Source organism: Solenopsis invicta, chromosome 10, assembly GCF_016802725.1.
Source record: "Solenopsis invicta isolate M01_SB chromosome 10, UNIL_Sinv_3.0, whole genome shotgun sequence".
NCBI lineage: Eukaryota > Metazoa > Arthropoda > Insecta > Hymenoptera > Formicidae > Solenopsis > Solenopsis invicta.
In genome coordinates, this window is record NC_052673.1 from 14,593,527 (window position 1) to 14,608,625 (window position 15,099).

Sequence of the window (15,099 nt, forward strand, 5' to 3'; positions counted from 1 at the left end):
CTTCTTCGTAGACTGATACACTTTTAATTATCTTTTTAATTAAACTCAATCTATGTAAGTCGTCACGAAAAATCCCTCGTTGGGATATTCTTCGGAGAACTGGAAGGTACGTGCCTGAAATTTAATCGCGCAATTAGTCGCCAGTCATTACTGCCTGCTTCGACCACTGTTTCAGGAAAGTAAGATAATGTCAGATTGTATCACACGGAGCTACCGTATTGCTTGTTAGATTTTACTGCGAAGACAGATCGTGTTCACATACTTCGTTTACTATCTCTCTTGTGTCGTAGAAAAACATATCAAATTTCCACGTCTCATTTTATTTTTATATGTATGTATGTACGTGTTATAATATTGCATTATCAGCTCTCTTACACACAACAAAATAATCAAAATTAACAAAACCTAAAATATTATTCAAATTATACTTTTGGAAATATATCTAACTATTTTAGTTTGCTAGTTTAATGTCCCAAACATTTTTAATACGTTTAATCTTTAAATTTTTACGTGATACATTACATATTACATATTAGCTACGTATTGACAAATTTCAAGCCACCGTTGTAATAATTAAATAAAGAATTCTCAGATGTCGGAATCTTATTGTATTTAATCCTATTGTTTCATACTAAACATCTCACAATCAGTAATATAGCTAATTAACTTTTAAATTAAATATCAATTAAAGCAGTAAAAAGTATGAGACCTTTAAATGCAAATGTTCCCATGAGAAAAATGCAGATTTATTATATTTCTGAAGAATTAATATCATTATTGACGTCAGAATTTAATTGTGCTTCTTGCGAAATCAATGATGCATGTTTCGCAAATAGCACCAGTTTTACATTTTTTTATGCGCATCTCATTTCTATTGTTTACGATTTCGATAAGACTTCATTAAATTCAATCAAATAACGGGTCAAGATCTTTCAATGATTGACAAAGATCAATTCACATTTTGAATGTTCTAAATGTAATTTTGATTTCACAAGTCATTCATTTCTATGATACATGTATATTACATTATTTTTAGATTATACTTTCTACGAGTCTTTGTTCCAATTTAATATATTGAATAAATAATGATTCAACTGACTTTTCAATGAATGGGATTAACTAAACGTCTCGAATTAATAATAGTTATTATTAAATCGAAATAATAAAATATATAATAAAATTAATAATCATCAAATAATTAAAAATATATTTTTTTTACAATGTATCACATGTATATGATAAATGCAATAATCAAAATATATAAATCATCATGTTTTGTACTTCTCTGAAAACTTGCAAAACTAACGGTGTGATTAACGCTACGTTGTGATTGAAACTTTGATTTTAGAGAAAATGTTGATTCAACACATTATTTTCCATACTCGATAATCGTATTAACAATATGCATAACGATTGTTGCAACACTGTGTGTTTAAATAAACTGTTTGACTGAATCAATGTAAAATGAATGAGACATTTCAATATATATTAACGTAAATAATTGATTAATTATTTTTAAACAGTATATGTTATAATATTATTTTAAACTGTTTTGACCTAGCAATATATCATACATATGCAATACGTATAATACATTAACACTGTATGTATGAGTCTGATGTCGAGACCTATGCGACCCAAGAATTCAAGGACTAAAAAAATCGAGACTCCTATATTTACTTCAAGGATTTCAATTCATATATTTACATATTTCGTTTTATCTAACCGCTATTGGTAACTTTCAAACATAAAAAAATATGTTTCAATCAATTATCCAGATTTTTCATAAAAATTTTGGATGAATTATTTAGATTTATTTTTTTTATCAAAAATCCATCATTTATTGTGTGTTTCAATCTCTTTTATATATAGCTTCGATAACAAAACTTTCTCTTTTCAATGTTCAATGTCTACTGTTAACATACAGTTTCTCGATTAAGTTCACAAAATTATCAACGTAAAAAATGTGATTGCATAGTCAATCGCTGCATGAAAAATCTATGAAAGAGAATGCGACAGTTTCGCTTTGCATAAAAAAAAGAGTCTTCTGCTAACTCATCCAACTTTCGTTATTAAATAACAAATGATGGTTGCCAGAAATATGCGACCGCGATCCATCAATATTCCCGCTATTCAACGCTGTTTTTATCGCGTCGACTCATTTAAATGCTGAGTCCGCCTACGTAACACAAGTTGAATCGTTGTTGTCATCGCTGTCGATCGTTAACTGTAATGATTTAATTAACGTACCTTTCTGTAGAGAACCGATACTCGTCGAAGCCCGATCGCGCCTATCGCCGCACAACCTGGCTCGTGTTTTTCAATCCAATTATCGGCATTACGGCACGATCAAAATTATCTGTTGTCGAATTAATGCGCGTGTCCCGCTTTTCGTAGAAGGCGATGCGACACAGGGGTAGGGTGAGTTTTAATGAGCGATTAACCCGGCGTTACGCAATGAAATTAATTATCTGCCGATAAATGCCTTCCACGGAGGGTGTATTAACGATCGCGATAAACCCGCGTGGCAGAAAACACGCGACGGTACAGATTGCAGATTATTTCGTGCCGCTAAACAAACGGGCCCGTGACTGTTAGATCGACGCATCGTCGTAATTCCTAACGATCTCGAAACATCGAAATGAGTAAATAAAAAATTATATCGCTTTCTTTAAAAAAAAAAATCAACGAATCGGACATCTACGTAATAATTCAATCTATAAGAAAAAAAGAAATCACTTTGTTTCCCTTGTATATAACTTTCTAAACTTCAGATTTATTTTACGCATTTATTTTAGATATCATTTCTCTTTCAAATAAATTCAAATTGCGATTTTCTTACTGTAAATTTCGAAAAACAATCTTTACACATCACTCATTTGCCATAACAACGACAAAAATTGTCATTTGGAGTTGTTTGCAAAGAAAGAACAATACAGCTCTTTGTTCAATACACTGAATAAAGAATTTTATTTCTCTACAATCAGTTATTATATCATATTTTTAAATAATTTTATAAAATTTTAATGACTCAAATCATTCAAACTCATTTTCTGGAAAATTTTCAGTTACGTCGTTGTTGCAAACAAATAAGCGAGATATAATTACGTGTATGTAGTTACGTCTTTATTAATATTGATTACCGAAGTAAAAATCTTTCTTCAAATGAAATCAAACATTTTGTGTAAATATATTACATAACAACAATGTTACCAGCTGCTATAAAGACGCGATAATCCCGCGTCATAAAAATCATAAGTGTTAATTATGCAGACGTGATCGTATTAAAACATCAAATTGCGTAATTAGTTTCCTAGATGCGGAACAAATCATGTAGCACAGTGATAAACACGAAAATCACAAATCGAAACGTAAATTAAATAAGAAGGCTAAAAAATTGATAATTTGTCATCAAGATAATATTTCCTTATTGAAAGAATTATGCATAAAATTGATCACATAGATGCTAAATATGAAACTTAAATTTGTTTATGATAGCACTCGTTAATCTCATTAATTATAATTACAGCTCATTCAAGATTAACGCGTAAAAAATGTTGTTTGCCAGTTATGTTATCATTGCGACCGGTTCATGGTTATCGGATTACAACATTTCATTTATACTATTTTGTTCGTTTATATAAAGTATGAAAGAAGTACCTGATTTTACGCAATAATATAATTTCCAAGATACTTAATAATCTAATTACGACTGTTTTGCTCGCATTAATTATCATAAAATAGCTAAGTTCACATTTTTGTTTCAATCCGTTTCAAAAATTTTAAACTATGCTCGACTAAAACCGATAATTAATAAGAATATTCATCCTATTAATTTCTAATTGTTTGTAAATCGCGTTTGCGTAAAAAATCAATACCTTTTAGTAAATTAAGTGTCGCGAACTTGAACTATTGTAATGTGCTGACCTTATTGATTGAATACAATGAGGATGAATATGTATAAATGTTACGCAATGCAAATAATCGCTTGCTCGTGAAAAATATTATTTGTTTCCTTCTTCATGGGGAACGGTACAATAATGTTTAAAAGCATTTTATAGAAATAGATGGAAATTTACAATTAAAGAAATAGATACAAATTTACAATTTCATTTAAAAGATTTATCGAAATTTATTATTAACGTTTTAACATAAATTTTTTAGTCCTACTTTTGTTACATACATTTCACGAAAATATCTTACTTCAAATTTATTAAGCTAAATTTTAAATTACACTAAATTTTAAATGTAATTATATTTATGTACACGTATAAATGTAAAACAGCAAATTCTAATAAATTTAAAAAAAAAAAGATTATATTCAAAGACAAGTATAAGAAAATATAAATATCTAAATACATTTTTGTAGAAAAAGTTATTCTAATGTAACGATCCAATGCTATCTCGTTTCAACAGTCGTTAAATTTAATTGCGGGATAATGCAAATAACCGGTCTCTGTTCAGAAACTTTCGCCATTAGTACCGACACCGTTGGGAAAGAAATACGATTTATTTTAATTATGTTAATTTCAGGTTAATGAGATATCTTCGAGATCTTCCACGCCGCGTGAACGAAATACAATCTCCTCTTTTACAAGATAGGCTTCGTATTAGACAGCGAGAGGGCATATATGCATCGTGCAACACGACGCGACGTAGAGTTAATGTCCGCGCAATTAAGTCTGATGGAATATATTGCAAACGCAATGAATCACTAGTGACATTATGTGGGACACGTACGCGCGTGCCAAAAAATCGCAGCGAGAGCAAGAAGCGAAATCATAATGCTAAATTCACTCGACGTCAACATTAAACGTTGTGGATAATGGCGGACTCATTTATCAGCCGCCGACAGTTTAATCGCCGGGGTTGAATTAACGTTAACTCCAACATGCTATCGAATCGATCTTAACGTTAATTAATATCTCCATGACAGTGGGAGAAGAAATAGAAAGAGGTATCGGAACTGAGCTGGTGAAACCTGGCAGCGGGTCGGTGTTAGTTAATCCTAAACCGGTTACAAATGCGTTGGTCATCGCGGTATCTTTGACTTACTAATTGGATGGATAAGAAACAAATATATCTCGCGGAGAAAAGGTGGGCGTTTGTGTCGACTAATTTACCACGGAATATTTATATTTTACTTGTCACGAGCGTTTCTCAAAATTAACACAGTCAACAAAATTATTCGTAAATGCAAAATTATAAATATTTCTTGTAAATTTACAACATAAAAGTATCTTTGAAAATTACATTTATAGCACATTTCTATGTTTACTTATCTTGTTGTTACATTATTTAGAAAATTATTTTTATCTTTTATATTATTTAATGTGGAATTCATATTTTATGCTAAAAAAAAATTAAAATTAAGCATATGTATATTTATGAAAAAAAATTGAGTACTGATAAATCATCAGGAGGCAGAAAAATTATTACAAGCAATAAAAAAATATATATTTATTTATTTATTGAATCGCAAATACGATTTTTATACCAAATAACTCTTCGAACATCCCGAAATATAATCTCAGAGCAAACCACTATTATCGTGAACTTTTACGCGCTTCGATTATCCCGCTCGTCATTAACCCGAAAACGAGGCACTCCAGGAAGCTATTGCGCCCACCGCGCGACACTCGCGAGTCTCTCTATCGTGCCATTTATGTGACATAATGTCACACCGTAATTTAGCGTAATTTATTTGACGGTAGAGACATTTGCTGAATTGTCGTTCGTTGCCCACTTAAGTGAGCGCAAAGTGGTAGCCCGTGTAGCTGACCGTAGGTGGCCGTAACATAATATGAAAACACGACCGTGTCGTAAACTTTCTATTATTATTGTTTCCCGCAAAACTCTCTTATCGTTTCTGCAAAATGCTCTCCATGATTGTCGTATCGAATATTTCCTACGTTAAGGCCTCCTCTACCCCTCTCGTTTAGATAATCATGCTCGCTCGTTAGCGTGACGTTATCGGATTATATTGGAAATTATGTCGCTCTGATAAAGTGACACGGCGTTTTCATTTTTAACGAGTAAACTGCTTATATCATCATCGACTTTACGTATCGAAAAATGAACAGCTGAAGTTTTACGTACAAATTATATTCAAAATTACATATATTGGAAATTACATAAATATTATTGATGTAATGTATTTTAGCCAAATATAAATCATAAGATTCATATACTATATCCTTATTTATTGGAATGTATTCAATTCTCCAGTGGCCTTCAGTATGGCATGTTTACAACGTTCACTTTTCACGTCTAAATATAAGAATATGTCAGAATAAATTTAGAATTTATCAAGGCAATTTGCTGCTATTAAAAAATTAAAATAAAAGAATATGTAACATTGATCACACATTCCGAAATAGAACGCTTTTTACCACCAAATAGATTAGGCGTTGAAAAAATTGAAATAAAAAAAGTATCGATAGATTCTTCATTAACATAATTTTTCTTAGTAAAATCAGTAAAAAAAATTTTTGTAAAGACAATAAGAAGTGACCCATAAAGGATTAATATTAGATATATTCTCATAGCTCTAAACATTAATGAACAAATATGTGATATAAAAGTTACATTTATCACAAAAAAATATATAACGAGAATATGGATCTCTTGCGCATTTCTGCACCACTGCATTTCACCTACATGCTTCGCTTCGCTACAGAGTCATTTTGTGATTTTCAAAAAGGCAGAAAACGGAGAGTCACTTCATCGAAATTGAATGGCCGACAGTAATAAAACGTCTTCGCTTGAAAAGGTCGCGTTTATCCAGCATTGTAAGGTCAGAGCTTCTTTCGAAGAACATCCTACATTTGACGGTGATTTCTCGTACACGAAAAATAGAATGATCGTATACTATGGAGATATTAACATCGTACTTTTCAATGATATTGTCAGAGAGGAAGAAAGAGATGCGCGCGGGAAAAAGTCTGCTATAGTAAAGCAGTCGACCGAAATGACTTTATATCTCTACATCTCCAAGTTAATCTCGAAGAAGACATCGACTACTTCTGGAATATTACAGTGTCCTATTGTCCACTGTGGATTATACTGTTAGTAAAAATTGTTTTGTATATTAAGCCATTGAACGTTTTCTTTTATCTTGAATCAACCTGTCACGTTATCTTTCACACACTTCTTAACAAGTTAATTGCTTTCTGTTTTAATATTTAAAATTAAAATATTTTAGCAAAAAAGTTACAGAACTAATATTAAATTATCTTTAAATTAAATACATTTTCATCAAACTTCGAAAACTACTCTCTAAATCGGAGTCAGAATATTATTCGCTGAAAGACAGTGAGACAGGGACTATCTTTCAGTGACAATACTGATTTCGATCGGTGAGAGTACTACCTTCTTAATCGGAATCACTAAAAGACAGTGAATAATAATTGATTATAATAAATAGCACTGCAAATTAGTAAAATTTCACTGATTCAAATTTAGAGAATTATGTTAATATTCTCGAAACATTATCTTGGAATAATAAAAAAATTTTTTATATATCTATAGTATTTCTAAAAAGTAATATATGTATGAGATAACAAAAAAACGATTGTTGTCTAACACTGCTAATAATTGCAGAGGAAAAAACGACGAAGAGATGGGCCGATTTGTGATTCCGTGGGACGCACGCGCCGGTGAACAAGAGGACGATGAAATTGAAAGTTTTTTAAGAAAAATTTGTAATTACCCAGGCCGCTGGCCTCGGTAGGTTTACTCGTTTTCTCGTTTTTCGCCGATAACGTCGGCTTGGCCACCGTCGAGCCATTTACCCCGTACGCTTTCCCTTACCGGAGGTGGTTGAAGGCGGTCGCTCGTGCAGGATGCTTATATCTGATTGTCCCCCGGAGCTGCTGTAATTAAACTCAGACCAAAATTGCCGGACCAGCACAGCAAAAGTTCTGTCCGCTAACCCTCCCCGGACACAGCCGTTTCTAATGACTACACGTAACGGTTATATGTACTTTAGCGCAACGCGACAAAGCTCCACGCAAGTTTTTACATTAATTTTGTCATTTACAAATTACTGTTTTGCTCATTTACAAATTTTGTCATTTACAAATTACTGTTTTGCTCATTTACAAATTTTGTTTTGCGATTTAATGCGGTTGATATTGAAAAATTTGCTTACAATTAATACTGATTAATAGTCCCCTTGTATTTAAATATTTATTTTTTAAATATTAAAATTAATTTTAAGAAATAATTGATTAACATTTGTAAAAATATACGAATAAAAAGCGCAATTAATACAACATGTAAAATCATATGAGTCAAACGAAAAAAAAATGTCTCATTTCTAAAGAAAAATGTAAACTTGCATTGATATAAACAGGTATAATATAAATAAAAAAATCACAAAATAAATTGTGTTATAAACGCAGCGTGCCTTTACAAAAACTTCATCAAAACTTGGAGCGCCCCGTTCGTCCCGTTTAACTGCCTTTTGTTCCCGTAGTCACGATGTGCGTAAAGTTATAAAGAGGGAAACCGAAGGCAACGGGAGGGATGAATCCAGCATGGCCATCGCAGGGCAAATACGGACAAAACTATCCCCGCGCGCCGTCGTTCTACAATAATTAACGCCATTATAGCATTTAATTGCCGCGAGTGCCAAGACCACCCTTCGCTCCTACCGCCATCTTGTTTTTCGTTCCCTGCTTTTCCACCCCTATTTCGCACCCCACGCCGCTCGACGGTGCAAGCGCAAAATGGTGGTTAATCCCGTCGGGCGTGCGCTTAAATTTCGACTCTACCTAAGTCCCGGCGAAGTAGACCCTCGAGTCGTTATTTTACCCCGAAGAAACAAGAACATTTCTCATTCAAAAACATATAACTTTTTTTTTATATTCGTTCTATTTGAGCTGCATCAAGCAAGTTTAGTTAGGGGTGTATGGGTCATATTTCAAAACATTATTAAAAATATAAATTTTTCATTGTTTTTTTCTTTGCAGCTAATTTCAGAGCCAAAATTCGAGCATTGGAGATCAAAATTTTTTCTTGTTGATTAAAAAAAAAAAAGAATAAACCTAGAGAAGCCTTCAGTTTTTAAATTTTGATAACTTAGTTCGTATTGTGTAGCGATAAAGCATCCTTAAATAAAAAAAATTGAAGATGATGTCAGTGCGAAAACAAGAATGATAAGCCATTAATTTCTATTTACGTATGCTGTATCCATGTCTATTTATATCTGCTTATAACTTATTAGCTACAGACAGAACACAAATAAGTTTCTCATAATATCCGAGCATCTTTTAATTTTTACGAAACATCTTTTATCCAACTTTGCGTTCCGAAGACAGGTAATTTCCCTATTATAATCAGATAAATCGCGTGGAAGCTATAATTCAAACAGATAACGTGGAATAAGTAAGCTTCGGAAGCAGATCATTAGTGCCATAATGGTGCAGTAAAGATAAGGTTCACAAAATTCCTGGAATATTTTTATGTATTACCATTCGAGTGCCGTTTTAGCGGAATGTTTTATTTGTAAATTTTCGCGTTTGATTCTTAATTGAAATATACTTGTATATCGTGTACTCGGAAAACAGTTCTTTAAAAAAATTGAACGGTTTATATAAAAATAATGTGCAAACATCTTAAACTCAACGGTCTTAATTCAAACTGACAGTGAAGTTAGCGTGCACGCTACGCTCAGCATATTCGTAACTCAATATATAAGCACGAATGAAGTTGTCTTTGTCATGATCTTTTTCTTGGGCCGCTTATCGGCAGGAGACAATGCAACGCATAAATATTTCACTGCTTCTCATATGTTAGGTAGTACTACGCACGAAAGCACACATAAAGCAGAGTCAATGACAGCGAAAACGCGATGGACCGGACAAAGATGCATACTGTGCGATTCTTTGAAGGAAATTTAAATTCGTAAGAAAATTTCACCTGTTTATAAATTTATATAAATTTGTATATTTGCAACTATAAAAACTCTAATCATACGATATAAAATTATTAAGAGAACGTTTAATTTATAATAAAGTAATGATAAGCAAAATTAAACATTTAAGAATTAAATAAAAATCACGGAGCCTTGTCATGTATTTCAATAGAAAAATTTACTGCTAATGTTAATTATTTGTATTTAATCTTAATAGTGAAGATAAGAAAATGTTTTGAAAATTTCGCCCAAAATCACGTTTAAAAATAAAAAACCTGTGACTAAAGAAGAGTGGACATTTTTCATAAATTTTGTATTAAGAAAAATTACATGTATAGATGCCAAGGAAACCGACACGATAACTCCAAGGACGCGAAAGATTTTATTTCCCGCGAGCATAATCCCATATCGACTTCTTCTGGATCAATGACATTTCCCGTCGTAGAATCGAATCTGTTAGGCTGGAAGAGATCGATCGTCCCACGCGTCATTTGTCATCGTATCCCGTCGCAGCCTTCATCGCAGCGCGGGGGTACGTACCCGGGGCACGTGCTCGACGGCGTTAAAACGATGTATCGGTGGGCGATCTAAAATCATTGGACAATAACGAGCTAACTGGATAACTAGCGGGGCTCTCTTATCTTCGCGTGCGATAAGCGCCGATGCGCGGGAGACCCTGCCCGACCTTCGTCATATTACATTAGCGCCCATAGAATAATATATCCAGGGGGCCGTACCCTCGTAAACGGGCTCACTTACCCCTCGAGGTATACGACTATATTCACATGGTAATGCGAGACCCAGGCGCGATATCTCGCGCGACGAGGGTGAAGTGTTATTAACAATTTGGGGTATCGAGAATCGCCCGGCGTAGGTGAAACGCTGATTTCGGCCAGGGAACGACCGCTTCCATCTCCCCCCCGTAAACGACCGTCGAGATCACGATGAACGATACAGCCAGGCGGCCCGACTTCTTCGGCGTGAGGATTCTGTATATAATGACACAACGAATTACGTACGAAAAGTTATACGTTTATTATAGTAACGATTAATCATTGTGGACGCGATTTTCTAAACGCTACTGTTGTTTCACACGTGGTGCGCAACAGAGGCTTAAAAAATTATTGAATCTAAGATTCACAGAATAGAATGGTTAAATCGTAACGTATACTATTATAATTTTTATATTATATTTAATTATATATAAATATATATGTCAAAATAAAGACGCAATGTGTAAGGTTGATGTACGCATAACATAAAATTGCAACATAATATAATTATTCGTACATATTGTCAGAATGATGATATGGATTATAACTTTATGTCCAACTTAATTTATGCTAGTTCTTTGATCTTGATATTATGATGATTTAAATCCACAATTGTGGACAATTGGGTAAGTTAATATATTTTTTTAACTAAATTAAGTTAATGGCTTATAAAATTTAGTTAAGAGTTACATGAACAAAAAACTAACTCAATTAAAAGTTCCGTTAACATTAAATTAAGTTGAATTAAAAGTTAATTGTGAAAAGCGTTATTCATATAAATTTGAAATTCGTAATTAATTTTTAATTTTTCCATTAGTTACTACCCAACTTTATTTAAATCCTTAGATATGCATGTATAAATGAGAGAGGAAAGAAGACATTTTAAAAGCAAATACAATTAGAATAAAAATTTTTAGAGAGACGAAAAGAGTCGGAGCAGATAAAACGTAGTCCCCAAGTGGCGCGTCGTCCCGTTGGGCCGTAAGGCCAGTGGGAGACGTCGAGTTAAGGAGCGTATAAACCGACCATTAGTATCGCTTGGCCACTGTCCATTGTTTCGTTGTTTGCTGAAACAATTGACGGGCACCAGCCGGTGTTCGGTCGTCTCGTTAGCGCTGCGCCTCCAAGGAGTACAGAGGACAGCATTGTCCGTTGCTCTCCACTCGCCAGGGTGGTTAGCGTCCGCGGAAAAATTCTAACGAGTTCCCTCTTTCTCTCATCTTCCCGCCTTTACCTCCGCATCGTGTTCCAACCTCTTTTCCCGCTGTTTGCATCTTCGAATCGCGCATTTAACACCACGTTTCACGAGCCTTCCGACTCTCGCACGATTGTGCGAGAATAATACCAGCGCGATTAATTCGCTCGATTGAACGCTAACACGCCGACAATTTACATGCATTACATGCATACCTCAAACATGTCACTATTATTTCAACCTTCACTGTGTTCCACCGATTCTATTCTAAGAATTCTATTCAAAAAATACTTCATCTTTTCGGTCAGTACACGTTAGTCTATTAATTTAATTTACAGAGTGTACCAGTGATAATTTCAATTATGTAACAATGCCCAATAACGACATGTGAAGTGTATGTAGTGCTTATATTTTATGCATTGTATTTTTGCCATCTCGCTAATAGCACCCGCATATTTAACACCTCCGCGATGAATCTCGTGAGAATGTAACGTTGTAGCAGCAATTACGTCCGTTCTCGAGTTTCGTCTTTTGAAAAGCTCGACGCCGCACGCCGCTTTTAGTGACCATTGCTGACCCCGGTTGACGGAAGGTGAGAATTAACGACGACCGCTAAAGGCGATTCCGTTTCCGTTGCGCCTCGCTGCGGAGAAACAGCGAGCGCGATTCATCGACCGTCTGTGAGAACGAACGAAACATTTGTCGGAATCTTGAGTGGGCCGGGCGAAGGTTTGCTCAAGAAAGATACCGCGTCAACGGTATCGTGAAGCTGCTTATGTAAATAGAATTAGAGTTCTATCTGTTAAGTCGTTTGCTAACGTATCAAACGGTGAAGCGATAATTTTCTTTCGTACAACAGACAACGTGAAATTAGCTTCAAAATTTTGGCAAATTAAAGAAAAATTCACGCGCATATTCCCAATCTTTAAAGACAATGAAAATCTATCAATTAAATCTTTCATTTGCGCGCCGCAGTTTGGATAAATTGCATTCTCTTCTCTCTCTCTCTCTCTCTCTTCTCTCATTGCTCTCTTCCTCTTTCCCTCACTAAATCGCAAGCCGTAGACTACGATAAATATTCAATTAATATTCCGCGTCGTCGATCTCATTGCATTCCTCTCAATATCGGCAATTACGCATTTAGCGTTCTATTCGATTATATTATCTCACTATTGTGATCTTCAATTACTGGAGGAAATGACGATGCAGTCCATTTATTTACCACCCATTCGTTCGACTTTTACAAGATTAAGTATCACAAAAATTAACGCAACGTAAAACAGTTTTCCGAAGATTGAAATTTGTCTCTTGCAATTATATTTACGTAGATATTAGGCTTTTTTTTATAATTAAGACGTAACGTATATTATTTTCTGATATTTGACACGGCCACTTTGCCTCGCGCTACTTCCTGCCCATTTTGACTGTTCCAAATTGGCCTCTACCGCTAAACATTCCCCATCCAAGTATCGGAAAACGTCACTGTTAACCAATGATCGAGGAGGGAAAAGAACGAGAGAGGGAGAAAGAGAGAGAGAGAAAAAGAGAGAGAACGCGAACGTCCGGAGAAGCACGCAGAGGGGTTGGCGAGGAATCGAAAAGCAGAGAAAGGGCGAGGTTAGAAATAGGAGCTAACCGAGCGTGAGAGATTAACCCCTCTAACAGCGGCCGCCCAGTATATCAAGGCCCCGTGATAAAACGCCGCCGGCCTCCGGCTGCGTGTTGCCACCCCTAACAGTCTCTATTGACTACCAGAATCCAATATATTCTACTCCAACGGCGGAGAAAACCGACTAGGAGGCGCCGGAATTTCATACATCTTCTTTTGGCGATCCATCGCTTGGGGTGAGACCAACCTCCCGACCCGAACCCTCGCCCCCTTGTGCCGCGTCTACCTACCGATACATCCCACCCCTCCTCCATTGGCAACTATCGTGGTTCTCACGGATACTACGATAACGCGCGCGATCGCTCGGGATTGAACTCGTTCACCCTCGAATCGAAAACCCAGCACACGATCACCGCTGTATCGGCACTTGCATTTATTTCGCTGCTGGCGGCCGGCGAAGTCGGCAAGGGTGAAGGGTTGCGAGGGGTAGGTACGATGGTGAGAAAAGTGGCTCGTAAACGCGCGGGTGTGCATGTGAGGCTATCGAAGGAGCGATTCTATTAATTGAGGCCGCACGTAGCAGACCAATCGAACGGAGCGCACTGAGTGCATAATTGAGGTTATCGACGGGAGGTTCAGAGAAATGCAAGGAGCTCATTCGACTGGAACATTAATCGAGTGTTTATCGTCGCTTGAAGATGTTACGAAAGAAGAGAAAGAAAAGAGAAGACATTATTTATAGATTCTTAGAAAAAAAATTTAGATGAATGAAAAATTTAATCAGTAGGTTTTTATTATGCTGAAAATTGCATAGATTTTTTTATAAGGAAAAAATAATTTTACTAAAATATCTAAAAATTTAGATACAGATCTGAAAATTTTATTAGGTCATCAAAATAATTATGCTCGAGTTTACGGTTACCAGAATGATCAAATTTTTTATAGCATCGGTCCATACTTGAATGTCCCAGATAAAGATTTCCCGCAAGAAACAAATAAATCCATTTTTTTAAAACCTAGATTATGGCGTCAAAGTTTGTTTTCTAAAAATTTAATTTTTCGACTTGTTTAGTTTTTGTGTGTAAAAAAACTTCCCAATTACTTTAATAATCAAAAAATTATTTTCAAATCTATATCTAAATTTTTAGACACTTCAGCAAAATTGGTGTTTTCATGTACAAAAATTCTTTAACTCTCTCCGTTTCTGCTTGTTTGTTCAATTAAACAATTAAACGTGACAAAATAAAGATATATAGCATGTTAGGCGATGCCAACACAATAGCACAGTTGCATAAAATTACAATAAAAAAATAAAAAAATTGGATGCAATTAGACATGATGCAGATAACGAATAGTGACGAATAGGCAGAAGTGCCAAATGGCTAATACTGTTTCGAGAATCAGTGGATGTCAGAGAGTGTAAACGTAGCGGTCGAAGCGAAGCAACAAGGGATGATCCACTCCGCTCCCTAATGCCTAAACACCCTAATAGCTCCGTAAACAGCGGAACCGGCCGCACGCTTTGAAGTCGACGCGATTTCGAATTTTCGAAAAGATCCAGGCGGAAACGCTAGGCGCGTTTGACTTGTAAGCGGATAACGTT